The 15,144-nt window shown below is 37.1% G+C and overlaps 1 long non-coding RNA gene across 1 annotated transcript; it reads right to left on the bottom strand.

Annotated features, from left to right (window-relative positions):
* Positions 1-883: 883 nt before the first annotated feature.
* Positions 884-7,967, bottom strand: LOC131197307 (uncharacterized). Its single transcript, XR_009154927.1, has 3 exons — positions 7,801-7,967; positions 7,501-7,607; positions 884-1,001 (listed from the first exon to the last, which is right to left on the bottom strand). It is a non-coding gene; the product is annotated as an uncharacterized LOC131197307 (long non-coding RNA).
* Positions 7,968-15,144: the final 7,177 nt, after the last annotated feature.

Genomic DNA, 15,144 nt, shown 5'->3' with positions numbered 1-15,144 from the left:
AGACAACTTCAGGGGGTCATCCAGGCAGTTTCCAGGAGTGAATAATGACTCCAAGGCATGCACACACAGAGATGATTACCAAGTTAACCACAGTGGGAATTTTCCCCTTTCTCCTCATACTGACAAAAAAGATTACCTCTTGTACTTGATTCACTATTTTATACCTTTGGCATGTTGGAAGAAATATCCATCTGGGTTCAGTTCCAAGTGGAGAAAAAGACACTGGAAACATGGAGACTGCTTGGAAAAATGGTTTAATGGTGGTCAGGATCACATGGCTTGAGTTCCTGAACAAAAAAAAAGAGCTGAGCTGCTCTGTGCTGCCTGGCTTTATGCTCTCTCTAAGCTTTGAACTTCCCAGGGCACAGGAAGAGTGTCCTGATTGGTTGCTAGACTCCCAGGGGGTGGGGGTTTTAGCTAGCCTTGCTGGCTGATGTAATCTTCCCAGGTGTCATGTGGTGAGTTTCTGTTGCTAGATGAGTCCTATTGTGTTACAAATGATGGCCCATTGACAAAGGTGGGGGGAATGAGTGAGCTTGGCTGAGGCTTAATGCCCCATTGACAAAGGTGGGGGGGGAGGCAGAAAGCTGCAGGGAGCTGCTTTGTCCTTAAAATATGTTTCTCCATTTCTCATCCAGGGAAATATATTCTGCCTTTTTAATATTTTCTAAAATATTTCATTCTTCTAGGAGGGGGGTGGGTGCTAACTTCCTACAGGCATAAATTCATTTTATACCTTGACCCAACCAAGTTTTTCTTATGTTCTTATGCTCAATCCTAACTAGATTTATCTGGACGTAAATTTCACATGGATCAATTAGGCCTTGTGACAGCTAGTTTGATGTTATACTTAAAGCATCAGGTTAAAAACCATGAGTTCTAATCCCACTTTAAATTGTCCTAGCCATCTCAGTCCTAAGAAACAAGCAATGGCAAACCACTTTTGAAATTGTTCCAAGGATACTGCAGGAACTGGTCCAAGCCGCTGCCAGGAATCAAGACTGGTTGACACAAAACAAACAAACAAAACAAAACAAAAGAAGGATACTAAGATTTTTTAATGTATTCTAAATAGCTAGGTTATAGTAATCCATTAGTGTAGTTGTTTTCTCAATTTACTTCAATTTCACTGGATTCTTGGCTCTCACCCTCACTATCACTCCAGTAACCTGCCCTTTAAACTGAAAACCATCTAGAGAGCAGCAATAGCATTTTGAATGACTGTTGGACCAAGTAGTCCATTCCCCTTGCAAAATGTCACTGTCATCTAGTCTTCTTGGCTGGTGATGTTGAATAGGATGCAGTAGATGGCTATCAGCGGAGTAATACCAAATCAATATGTGAGATCAATGTTAGTGCATTTCAGGTCAAGATGGATTCTTATATTACTTTTGATCTAGATAGGCTTTCAAAAAGATAATTGTCTCTCTTAATTATAATATTATAATATTGATAATGATAGTATTTAAAAATGTTTCTATATGGCCCAATCTATTTTAATATCTATTTTTTGTACATGCTGTTTTTATTACTTGTCTACCTAACTTAAATGAGAATGGCTAATAAAATACAAAATAAAATCTTACTCTCAAATCTTTTGAACTACAAGAGCAATATATCACAACAATATACTATTGAAGAGAAAAGACCACCATAAGCAGATATCATACATAACACATCTGCATACACGGGAAAGATTGCAATTTAAATTTAGGAGAGTGGAGGGAAGAGGGTTGGAAAAAAGAAAAACACAACATTTCCTTTCTGTGTACCATTGGCAATGTGTTGAAAATTTCTCAAGATATAAAATATTTGTTGTGACCCAGGTTCCCGGACTCGGACTCCTGGAGGAGGAGGATTCAGAAAGTGAGGAGGAACTGGTAAGGCCTGCTTCCCCTGGGCCCTCTCCCTCCCTGGCACCCACCCAGGAGGAGGAGGAGGGGCTGGCAAGGCCTGATTCCCCCGGGCCTTCTTCTGATTTGGCAATGCCCCAAGAACAATCTTGGCTTGATGCAAGATTGCGCAAACGTGACCGGCGTGCGCAGCAGAGGAGGCATTGGGACAAAGTCAAAGAATGATGAGTCACGGAGTGATACCCACAGGGGCTATAAAGCAGGAGGCGGAACTTCCTGGCTTTTTGTCTTGGACAAAGCAGTGAATTTGCGTGGCAAACTGTTTCAATGGAGGGAAGAATATATTCGTAAGTAATTCTGGCCTTATTTATAATTTCTTAGTTATCTCCAGAGACTTGGCAGGCACGTGGGTAGATGTGGCCAGAATATCTCTGTGCCAGAGGAATCCAGCCTAATCCAGCCATTTATGTAAATAAATTTGAAAAGGAGGCCTTTGACTGACTCTTTGTTGGGAGTATTGGGAGAGGGAAACAGAACACTATTTAATTCTAGGTACTGATGCTAAAGTTTAGGACCTGTAGAAGCCACAGGAGCAGGGATGAAATGCTCCCGGTTTGGACCAAATCAGGTGATCCGGTAGCAATGGGGGCAGGTAGTTTGGAGAACCAGTAGCAAAAATCCCTGCCCCCCCCCAGCCCATGCCCACCCAATTGCCCGGTCCCCACTTACCTACTTGGCAACTTCCTGCTTCTTTTGGTCTCGCTCGCTATTCCGGCCTTGCTTCGGCTGCTGCAATCAATTGCATCAGCTAGCAACTCAATCTGCCTGCCTTGTCCCTTGAATTGGGTAAGTAAGGGGGGGAGCTTTAAAAAAAATAGTTGGGTTTTTTTTTTAGGAGTTTTATCTTTTTTAGACATAGCAATTTAAAATTAAGGAAGTTTTAAAGTTAAGAAAGTTTTAAATTTAGCTGCTTTTATCTAAAAATATAATAAAATAAAATAATAAAATAAAATATTTGTGCAGCTTTCTGAGATTTGGTGTGTTTCTGTAGTGTTTCACTCTAATTACACAAACACACAAAATCTCACAAAATCTCACATTTTGTGTGTGGGTTTGAGTCAGTTGTGTTGTATTGTGGTGAGTGTGTGTAAAGTGTGAAACTTGGTTTTTGGACTTTTTGTGGCTGTGTAAGGTTCCTGCTTGTTGCAGGGGCCATTTTGGGTGAGGTGCAGCTGCTTTTACATTGTGGGTGAGTCAGTTGTATTGTTTTATGTTGTGTGTGTGTAAAATGTGAAAGTTGGTTTTTGGTACCTCTTATTGTTTTTGTTTAAATTTGTTTAAATTTTTATTATTTATTGTTATTGGTCACTCCCACCCAGTCATCTGACCACCAAGCCATGCCCACCAATTAAGCCACACCCACAGAACCAGTAGGGAAAATTTTTAGATTTCACCCCTGATTCAACCATCTTTGTTTTCCTCTCAGTGGAAATATTATCTGTAAATGCACACAAGCACTCCTGCAGATAGCTGGTGACAGTTTTCAAACCACTGCAAAGGATGTAGTTACTGTAATAGTTCAGAGAAAGAGAGCACTTTTATTTTGCACTATTAGATTTTTGAATGTTTTGAATGTTTTGAAAGCACTTATGTATTTCTTTTTTTTAGGATTTTGGGGAAGTTTGGAGAAGGAAAAAGATTATAAGGATAGTCTTTACAAGCATGCCTGAATAAAATTAAAATAAATATAGAGACTCTTTTGAAGTAGAGCAAATCAGGCGTAAGCCTTTCAACATGCAGATCTTCTGGAAAATGATAAAACTTACAAAATATTAAAATACCAAGCAAGTGATTAATTCAATTCTAATTTACAAAAGTACATTTTGGATTCTGTAACACTTTAATCACCTCATTAGAAATATGTAATCCTTTGTTTACCAACATAAGTTTTGAATAAAAAGATATTATAAAGTATTTTGTTCTTGGTGGGCCAAGGGGGGGCGAGGCAAGGAGTGACTGGACAGAGCCAGCCAGTGGTGTGATTAACCGGTTCTCCAAATTGTGCAAAAATTTAACAACCAATTCTCCCAAACCGGTCTGAACCAGCTGAAGCCCACCTCTGTACAAACCTGAACAACTGGGTTAGTTGAATAATCTATGATCTCTGATCAAATTAACCATGGATAAACATGTCACGCAAACACAGTATTATCGTAGATGCAATAAAGTATAGTATAAAGCAGGTGTGATGTTATATTGGGGACACACATAGCTTATTGTTACTGCTCATGTATGTTCATTAAATTGTACTTGCAGAATTTGAATAAGGCAATTGAAAGAATTGTATGGATCTCAATCAACTTATATGATGGCCTTTCCCTGTTACTTTTTGATGATGCATATCTTCTTATAGGATGCAGAGAATATTAAATGACTATTCTAGCTAGCTGTTAAAAGACAACAGAGTAGAATCAGAGAAGTCCAGATGCAGGTATATTGTGTAAAATATGCTAAGCTAAAATCTAGGTCAACCATTAGGATAATGTCCTAAAATCAGAATTAATTGCCTGAGCTAAATAATCAATAATGAATCAAAGAGTTAATTGACTCACTTGATAATCAACTGACTGAACTATTCTACTGCTAGTATTGCATCTAGACTTTACATTATATGTCTGGTATATGTTCCTGCCCAGGAAATTAGGCAGACCCTAAGGTAGCACAAAGGTAGCACTCTATACATTTTATTCTGCTAGCAATCAGAAGTCATCGGTGAGTACAAGTACAGGCGGCATTTACTCTAAATTGCCAGTGTAATCACTTAAAGCCCTTCTACTGACAACTTTCTATTTCTTTTATTTCTTCTTTCAGGTTTGCCAAAATGATACCTCAACAGCTGAACTATTCCATATTGGCAGGCTTGACCTAAAGTTTCTAGTCACACAACAACATTTTAATATGCATTGTAGAATCACAAAGGTGCTTTTTCAAGAGGCAACTGGTCTTTCTTGTTTTCTTTGAAGATATTTAGCTTCTCATGCAAGAAGCTTCAAAGCTGAAGAAGAAGCTTCTTGGGTGAGAAGCAAAATGTCTTCAAAGAAAAACCAGAAAGTCCAGTTGACTCTTGAAAAACAAGACAATCATGGCCTGGGTGATTGAGAATCTCCATAGATATTTGCATTGTAAAATTTTGTACATGATAAAATACTATTAAAACTGCCTGCTGATATGATTGAATTTGTTTTTCATGTTTAACATAACATAACCTTACAGGTTTGACAATACAAAATGACATTATTAGCAAAACAAAATAAAAAAAACCTTGAGTTATCCACAAACAATCCATCCATAGTTAATTATTTTTGCATCACCTGTGCCAATTTTTCTACTAGAAAAAGAATAGTCTTTTTTATTGATTGTTGTAAAGTCTTAAAAAGGTCTTCTATCTTCCCACCAAGAACAAAATACTTTATAATATCTTTCTATTCAAAACTTATGTTGGTAAACAAAGGATTACATATTTTTAATGAGGTGATTAAAGTGTTACAGAATCCAAAATGTACTTTTGTAAATTAGAATTGAATTAATCGCTTGCTTAGTATTTTAATATTTTATAAGTTTTATCATTTTCCAGGAGATCTGCATGTTGAAAAGCTTATGCCTGACTTGCTCTACTTCAAAAGAGTCTCTATATTTATTTTAATTTTATTCAGGCATGCTTGTAAAGACTATCCTTATAATCTTTTTCCTTCTCCAAACTTCCCCAAATTCCTAAAAAAAGAAATACATAAGTGCTTTCAAAACATTCAAAACATTCAAAAATCTAATAGTGCAAAATAAAAGTGCTCTCTTTCTCTGAACTATTACAGTAACTACATCCTTTTGCAGTTGGTTTGAAAACTGTCACCAGTTATCTGCAGGAGTGCTTGTGTGCATTTACAGATAATATTTCCACTGAGAGGAAAGCAAAGAAGGTTGAATCAGGGGTGAAATCTAAAAATTTTCCCTACCGGTTCTGTGGGTGTGGCTTAATTGGTGGGCATGGCTTGGTGGTCAGATGACTGGGTGGGAGTGACCAATAACAATAATTAATAAAAATTTAAACAAATTTAAACAAAAACAATAAGAGGTACCAAAAACCAACTTTCACATTTTACACACACACAACACAACACAACACAACTGACTCACACACAATGTAAAAGCAGCTGCACCTCACCCAAAATGGCCCCTGCAACAAGCAGGAACCTCACACAGCCACAAAACCAACTTTCACACTTTACACAAACACAACACAACACAACACAACTGACACACACACACATACAAAAGGCCACATAGAGCTTTGTGAGATTTTGTGTGTTTGTGTAATTAGAGTGAAACACTACAGATACACACCAAATCTCAGAAAGCTGCACAAATATTTTATTTTATTATTTTATTTTATTATATTTTTAGATAAAAGCAGCTAAATTTAAAACTTCCTTAACTTTAAAACTTCCTTAACTTTAAACTGCTACATCTATAAAAAAAACACTCCTTAAAAAAACCTCAAATAACTATTTTTTAAAGCTCCCCCCCTCCTTATTTACCTAATTCAAGGGACAAGGCAGGCAGATTGAGTTGCTAGCTGATGCAATTGATTGCAGCAGCCGAAGCAAGACCGGAATAGCGAGCGAGACCAAAAGAAGCAGGAAGCTGCCAAGTAGGCAAGTGGGGACCGGGCAACTGGGTGGGCATGGGCTGGGGAGGGCAGGAACGTTTGCTACCGGTTCTCCAAATTACCCACCCCTATTGCTACTGGATCACCCAATCCGGTTTGACCCAGGAGCATCACCTGCAAAGTCATGGAATCAATCATTAACCAATTTATTATCCTCCGCCTAGAGACAAACTTTCTAACTAACAATTTGGTTCAGAAAAAAATTATCCTGTAATCCATAACTACTACATTGCAAAAACATATGGACTATACATCTCTATCAGGGCAAAGCAATAGACGCAGTTTACATAGACTTCTGTAAAGCCTTTGATTCAGTGGTACATGACAAACTACTTCTAAAACTAAAATCCTATGGCATTTCTGGATTCCTACATAAATGGACAGTTGCCTTCCTTTGAAACAGACAACAGGTGGTCAAAATAGGAAGTGCTCTATCAAATCCTGTACATAATAGTTACATAATAGACAATAGTACTATTAATAATGGTGTTCCCCAAGGCAGTGTTTTAGGTCTAACACTCTTCATACTTTACATAAATGACCTTTGCAATCATATTAAAAGCAACTGTGTTCTCTTTGCTGATGATGTTAAACTATTCAGCACCACCGACAATGTAACTACCCTTCAAAAAGACCTTGACATGGCTGCTTTAATATTTGTTCTTACTGTTTTAAAGGTTCTTATCATTTTATATTATGTTTTTATATTGTTATAAGCTGTTCAGAGCTTGAAAGTAATACAGCCAGCACATAAATTCAATAAATAAATAAATATTTCATAGACAAGGGGTGTTTGTTAGTGCAAATGAACTATGCAAAGTTCTCTTTCAAATGCTTAATACAATCATAATACAGATAGTCCTTGATTTACAAAAGGTACAACAGCACTGAAAAAAGTGACTAATGGCTATTTTTCATACTTACAACCATTGTAGCATTCCCATGATACACACCAAGCCACCCACTTGGTTTGGTGTGCATTTATGTCAGTTGCAGTGTCCCAGGATCATGTGATCACCTTTTGAAATCTTCTGATAAGCAAAGACAATAGGAAATAACCATGTTACTAACTTAACAACTCCAACGATTCATTTAACAAATGTGACAAGAAAGGTCGTAAAATGGAGCAAAACTCACCTTCTGTTACTTAACAGTAGAAATTTAGGTCTCAGTTTTGGTTATAAATCAAGGATTACCTATAACAACTATTTTCTTACTACTTACTCAGGAAAGTCACCATTTTGGACGCATGCCTGGAAAGGGGAAAAATTACTCCGTGATGACTCCTGTGGATACTTCCCCAGATACCTTTCCAGATGTCAGTTGGAGGAAGAAGAACCAGTTCCTGACACACCAGATTGATGGCTCCAAACAGCTGTCTGTGCGGTGCAGCTGCTGCAGAACAGTCCTGAGGCTCCAGGTGTGGAAAGCATGCAGCTGCAGCCACTCAGTAATGAGGAATCAGCCTTCTGCACCTGATCTATAAACATGTAGGGCAAAAAAAAAAAAAAGGCAGGAGAAGAGGAGTTCAGCCAACTTACTTGTGAGGAGAAAGCTCCACCCTTCTTGATGGGCTGCACTGGAAGCTGGCTATTTAGCACAGCAAACAGAGGCAGTGTTGGGAACAATGTGATTGTTTCCTAGCTGTGTGTTTTCTGGTTGTTGTGATTCCTGCTTTGCTTTGGATTGACACAGTGCCTTGACTTGGATCATGCTTTGGAAATCCTGGATTTTTCTTGCTTCTTGAACACCCTTGTGTTATGGATTTCAGTTTACTTTGTCAATTTATTTTGATTAAGAAACTGTCAAGTGCCTTGTGGACTCTTTGACCATTGCTCTGTGGACTAGTATTGGTCTGCTTGTGACTGGACTTAATTGCAAAGTTTTGCATTTTTGGTGAAGGGGATTGCTGGGAAATATTAATAAACTCATTAAACCACAGTTATGTATGTGAGGGAATGGGACAGCACACTTTCTTGAACATACTTCATATATAAATTGTATTGAAGTGGGCAAATTTTATGTACATTTAACCTGAGAAGAGTATTCAGCAATTCCAATTAAATTTTGGTCATTTTCTCATTTTTTATAATTTTAAATTCATGCAGTCCTATTTCTATATCAGTTTAGAAGTATGTGTGTATGTATATATATGTTTATGAATATATCTGTAGCTTGGCTGTACGATGAGAGTGGAGGTTCATTCTCCAAGCTTGTGGGTCACATCAGGTGGGGTCTTGTGATGGGGCAGATGTGGGTCACTTATATATGTGTACATACCACACAAACACACACATTTCAATAATGTTTTAAATTTCATATATAGAATTGTAGATGTTTGCTGTTATAACATTTTATACATATACATAGAAAACACTGGCAAAATTACTAGCAAATAGAAAGCTTTTCCTATTAGTCCATTGTCATAAGAGTTTAGGGATTATACCCAAATCTTTGTGAGGGCCTGTATCTAATCTAAATGCCTGTTTTGAACTTTTATCTTCCTAAAAGTCAGAGCAATAATTTGAGAGATCTTCAATGTCATAATTTCTATTTTCGTTCCTCCATAGTGAAGTATAACCAATCATGAATATCAGAGATGCCAGGATCTGGTCAAAATGATACTTTTGATCCAACAATGAAATGATTAATCTGCACCCATGCCTCAAAACAAGCCATATCTGATCAAATATAAAGGCATGTTAGGAACATTTCAAGGGTTCCAAAATGTAATTCTTAAAAATTTTTATTTTACAGCTTGCTGCAGAAAGAAATGTTTACAACTATAGACTTGGGAGCCATACCATATCAGACTACTTTTCTTTAAAAGTATTAATGGCAATATAATTATTCCATTAATCGTATCAAGATGGATAACAAATAAATAAATAAATTGATATCTAAGTTAGGAGAGCCCTGAAATTTCTAATGGCCTTAGTTTCAATGAACCAGTAAGCAGAATGCTTTCAAATAAAGCTATAAGATATGCATTCACCCATGCAAAACCATCTTATCCATTCATTAGAAAAAAGAACAACTATATAGTGAATTTTTAAAAAGCATGTTTCATTAAGTATAGATGGCATTTTTGACTACGGTAGCAAGTTCTTCTCAGAACTTGACTTCCTTAAAGGTTCTCTTGTTTCTGAAGATGCCCAGAGTAAAATGGTGATTGAAAAATATTTCTCTGCTTTACACTCAGCTTCCAAATCTTCACTAAATCTCAGACATTATTTAGTTTAGCTAAAACTCCCCTCACAAAGACAAACACTGCTTGAGTTTCATTTAGCTGCACTGATTATTTAGATATTTTCTTGATTGAAGCTTAGGAAAAGACTGCTCCCTTACTATTAAATATTATTTCAATCCCACCTATTATCTTGCCAATTAAATGTGGGCGGGGGAAGAAGGAAGAGCATCAGGAACCAAGTAGGAAGAAAGGAAGGTAGAGTAATTACAATAGGTACTGCAAATTGATGGGTGGATACATGATAGTTATAGTTGCCCATTGAACTACTGTATATGCAGCATGTTGAATGATCATGACCTCTTTTCAAATTTTGACATATTGAGAGGCATGTTATATCCCCCTTTGTTCAAAGCATACGAATTGAATAAGTCTGTGTGAGATTTCTGTCCCATCAAGGGTCTTTTTAAGATGCTGAGAAATATATTTCCAACTTTCCTGGATCCTGTATTAGTTGTTTCCAACTCTTCATGACCCAACAGATATCATTTTGCTAAGATTATATTTTAATAACTGCTTCTCTGACTTCTTATAAACTCATAACTTTTGTCATTAGTGATAGTATCTAACCAATATATTTTTGTCGTTTTTTTTAAATAGAACCATATTTTTCACTCAAGGCACTAAAACCGGTAAGTTGCAATTCAATTCTCTTGCAGGGAAAGGCTTGGCCTTAGGGCATTGGAAGATGATGGGAGCAATTTCCAGGTCTTCTCACTTAAGGGAATACTGTCTGAATCAACGTTCCATATCTAAAATGACTATCCAATTATCTTTTGAAACATTAATACTAATACTATACTAATACTATACACAATTCATATAAAACCAACCTTACATGAACCTGAGATCAGAATGAATCAGTTTTTACTTTTATTTTTGACTTAATGGAGGTGCAGTTAAAGCTGTGAAATGCTAATATGATCATCAGTTCAGGTATTAGTCTGAAATATTTGAAGAAGAACATTTTCTCCTTTATTACATAATAAATTTTTGAAATTCCATTGATCAAGTTCATTTAATAGAATGAAGATTTTAAAATGCCCATGGTGGTGCAATAGTTAGAACGCAGTATTACAGGCTAATTCTGTTGACTGCCAACTGTCAGCAGTTCAGTAGTTCAAATCTCACCAGCTCAAGGTTGGAATAGCTTAATAAGGGCCGGAATAGCTCAGGCTGTAAGAAGCCTGTTATTAGAACACAGTAGCCTGCAATTACTGCAGGTTCAAGCCCGGCCCAAGGTTGACTCAGCCTTCCATCCTTTATAAGGTAGGTAAAATGAGGACCCAGATTGTTGGGGGGGCAATAAGTTGACTTTGTAAAATATACAAATAGAATGAGACTATTGCGTTATACACTGTAAGCCGCCCTGAGTCTTCGGAGAAGGGCGGGATATAAATGTAAAAAAAAAAAAAAAAAGGTTGACTCAGCCTTCCATCCTTACGAGGTTGGTAAAATGAGGACCCAGATTGTTGGGGGCAATATGCTGACATTGTAAAGAGCCTAGAGACGACTGTAAAACATGGTGAAGTGGTATATAAGTCTAAGTGCTATTGCTATTTTAGAAGAAAAATAATATTATTCCTACTGTGCATTTGCTTGATTTTTATGGATCCAGGAGTCCTTGTTTACAAGGGAATTTGTGAGGAATTAGAATAGGATTACAGGATTGAGATAACAACATAGACCTGAATGCCACTGAAACATAAATTATGTCACTTCACTTCCCACAATTAGTAATAACTGAAAACAGATGGTATTTGTAAGATTCATAGCAAGACACCATTATACAAAAATTACAGCCCACATCATAATATAATAAGTTCCCATCTATGTACTTCCATTCTGATATTGGTACATAACTGACAGCATTAGGACATAAATATATCTTGATGCATATTATTCCCACCCTGTAGAGACATCTATGGATAATATTAGAACAGGAATATGCTTTTCTTTAGAACACACTGTAACATAGATCTTCATTCCAAAGAAATGGGTAAAGTCAGACAAAAATACATTCAATTTAATGTTGTTGTTGTTTTTACAAAAACCCAAATCAAATAGAGTTCATAATCGTACCTCTTGTAGTTAACTGTTTTGTTTTTCCATTGCATTAATGCATTCATGACCACTTTTAAACAGGCTCTAGGATCCATGTTTAAGGCTTTCAGGGATGGCACATAGACCCTGTTTTCGTATGTGTATGATCAGTTGTGATAGATGCTGTCGATCTCTTTCCTCATATTTTTAGTGATGAAATAATCATCTTAGATTTGGACTTGGGGATCTGGCCCCTTCCTTTTAAAACTTTAATGCACATCATTAATGTATCTCTTCCCTCCACCTTCCTGTTTTGCAACTGTTTCGTGTTCTTGATTCACAGCCAAGGCTTGGCTGTCAAGTATACTCTTCCACTCCTAAATATTATGCCCTCAGCAGAAAAAAAGGTTGTGCAATCCTATATTAAAGAATATTTAGAATATATTAGTAACAGAACTATTTTATTACATACAGTTTTGCCTTCTATAATTGTAGCACCATGAATAAGAGCAATTTATATCACCTCCACATCAAAGACATTGAGGTAGTAATAAGTGTTTTAAAAAAGAGAAACTCAGCTTTTGACTGCAGTACAAATCTACCGAATTCTGCCTCATGGATGGGCCTTTAATTCTTTGAAGTAGAAATCTGAAAAACAATGAAGTAGGACTGGTAAACAACCAACAAAATCAAATTCCACCTTTGCTTGTGAGCATTTGAACTTTTGACTTGTTGAAGGTACACTGAGGAAAGGGAGAGGGCATTTTAAGGCTGTTTCTTATTCCCTATTTCTTTTATTCCTAAACTATGTCAGAAGTGCATCTACCAGCTATTTTACTGTGTTACACAAATAGGCAGGAGTTGGAGGGAAGTTTCTACTTTCAGTGCCTTGAAGGAGTAGCTGTCACTGAGCTAGTGAATCTATTTGTACAGTTCAAGGTGGGGAAGAACCTCCATTCCTTAACTTGTATCATTCGTCATAACTTGTATCTTTACATATCTATGTATATACACAAACACACACAGAGAGCTTGGTATAACATCTTATGGTCAAGTCACTTGTAGACCATGCATGCAAACCTGGACTTTAGGCAAATCCATAAAAGGATAGATTAATTATAGAATGTCTTCACCTAGTTTTGCCATGTGTTCCAAAATCTAGTACTATATATTAACTTATTTATTTATTTGTTTGTTTTTGTCAAGCATGTGTAAGATAACTGATATAAGTATAAACATGATTATGAATTCAGGAAATGGGGACAAATAAATGGGGACAGTAGAACAGGGATGGTAGGCACATAGGTGCATTTATGACACCCCTTACTCTTAGGAATGGGGTGAGGTCAACAGTAGACAGTCTAAGGCAGGGGTGAAATGCTCCCGGATTGGACAGGATTGCGCAATCCGGTAGCGATGGTGGCTGCTGGTTCGGAGGACCGGTAGCAAAAATCCCTGGCCCCGCCCCTGCCTCCGCTGAGCCGCACCTTCTGCAGAGGTTTTTTTTTTTTTTACTTTTAAAAGCCGGTTTTGCTTCAGCCGAAACAGGCCTTTAAAAGTAAAAAACAGCAGAACCTTACTTGTACTCTTACTTGTAGAAAACATGTTTTCTACAAGTAAGAATAGAGATTCTAAGGCACTTACCTGATTACTGATGAACTTATGGCCGTAGCCGTTTCAGCCACACAGAATCAATCACTCAGCTAATCTATTTCCTCAGTGATCAACTGGCTGGCTTTGCTGGCTGAGGAACTCTGGGATTTGAAGTCCACAATAAAATAAAATAAAATAAAATAATAAAATAAAATATTTGTGCAGCTTTCTGAGTTTTGGTGTGTTTCTGTAGTGTTTCACTCTAACTACACAAACACATAAAATCTCAGAAAGCTGTATGTGGCATATTGTGTGTGTGTGTTAGTTGTGTGTGTGTAAAGAGTGAAAGTTGGTTTTTGAGCTTTTTGTGGCTGTGTAAAGTGTGAAGTGCAGCTGCTTTTACATTGTGTGTGAGTCAGTTGTGTTGTGTTGTGTATATGTAAAGTGTGAAAGTTGGTTTTTGGTACCTCTTGTTTTTTTATACTTTGTTTATTATTTTTATTATTTATTGTTATTGGCCATGCCCACCAAGCCATCTGACCACCCAGCCACGCCCACCAATTAAGCCACGCCCACAGAACTGGTAGGGACAATTTTTAAATTTCACCCCTGATCTAAGGTTAAAGTTATGGGGGTTTGGGGATGTAACCACAGAGTTAGGTAGTGCATTCCAGGCATTGACCACTCTGTGGCTGAGTGGTATTTTCTGCAATCAAGTTTGGAGTGGAGGGGTCGGGATAGCTCAGGCAGTAGAGAAGCCTGTTATTAGAACACAGAGCCTGCAATTACTGCAGGTTCGAGCCCTGCCCAAGGTTGACCAGCCTTCCACCCAGATTGTTGGGGGGGGCAATAAGTTGACTTTGTAAAAAAATATACAAATAGAATGAGACTATTGCCTTATACATTGTAAGCCGCCCTGAGTCTTCGGAGAAGGGCGGGGTATAAATGTAAAAAAACCAAACAAAAACAAAAAAACCTTAAGTTTGTATCTATTGTGCACTTGTGTATTATTATGGTTGAAGCTGAAGTAGTCATTGAACTGCAAGACAATATTTTTGTTTTTGTTTTCAGCACAGAAAAAAAAAACCCTGAAATGAACCCTTGAAGCAGATGAATGGATTAAAATAGCCATGCCATAATACACTAGACTTCATAGTTTAGCATGTTATTCTCAGAGTATTCAACAAGTTGCCTTTCGGTCTCTTGAAAGCAAGAAATTGAGACACTCTCTCCCACCACTCCCACCCCCCATTCAGTCAATCTAATCAGTGGTGAAATTCAAATTTTTTTTTTAATTCAAAAAGTTTTACAGAAAATTTTTTCCCCACCTCCCCTCCCCCCTCCCTTCACAACCCCCCTCCCCCCCTGACTTCCCGGAACGAGCACAAGGTATAGTTAAGAGTAAAACAAACATATGCTAAAAAAATTTCATCCCAACTTAATTATACCCCTACAATCATCAATTCCTAACTTCTCCCAAAAACAATCAAAAATAATACATCATAATCATTCAAAAACAGTCTGATAACTCTTAGTCTGATATCTACTTTGAATATAGTCAATCCATTTTTTCCATTCCTTTAAGTATTTTTCTTGCGTATTGTCTTTCAAAAAGGCTGATATCTTCGCCATCTCAGCCAAATTGGCAACTTTCAATATCCATTCTTCTATTGTAGGTACTTCTT

The sequence above is a fragment of the Ahaetulla prasina genome, chromosome 4, assembly GCF_028640845.1.
Source record: "Ahaetulla prasina isolate Xishuangbanna chromosome 4, ASM2864084v1, whole genome shotgun sequence".
Classification (NCBI taxonomy): Eukaryota; Metazoa; Chordata; class Lepidosauria; order Squamata; family Colubridae; genus Ahaetulla; species Ahaetulla prasina.
The sequence above is the reverse complement of the archived record's forward strand: the minus strand, read 5'-3'. Positions and strand labels throughout refer to the sequence as shown.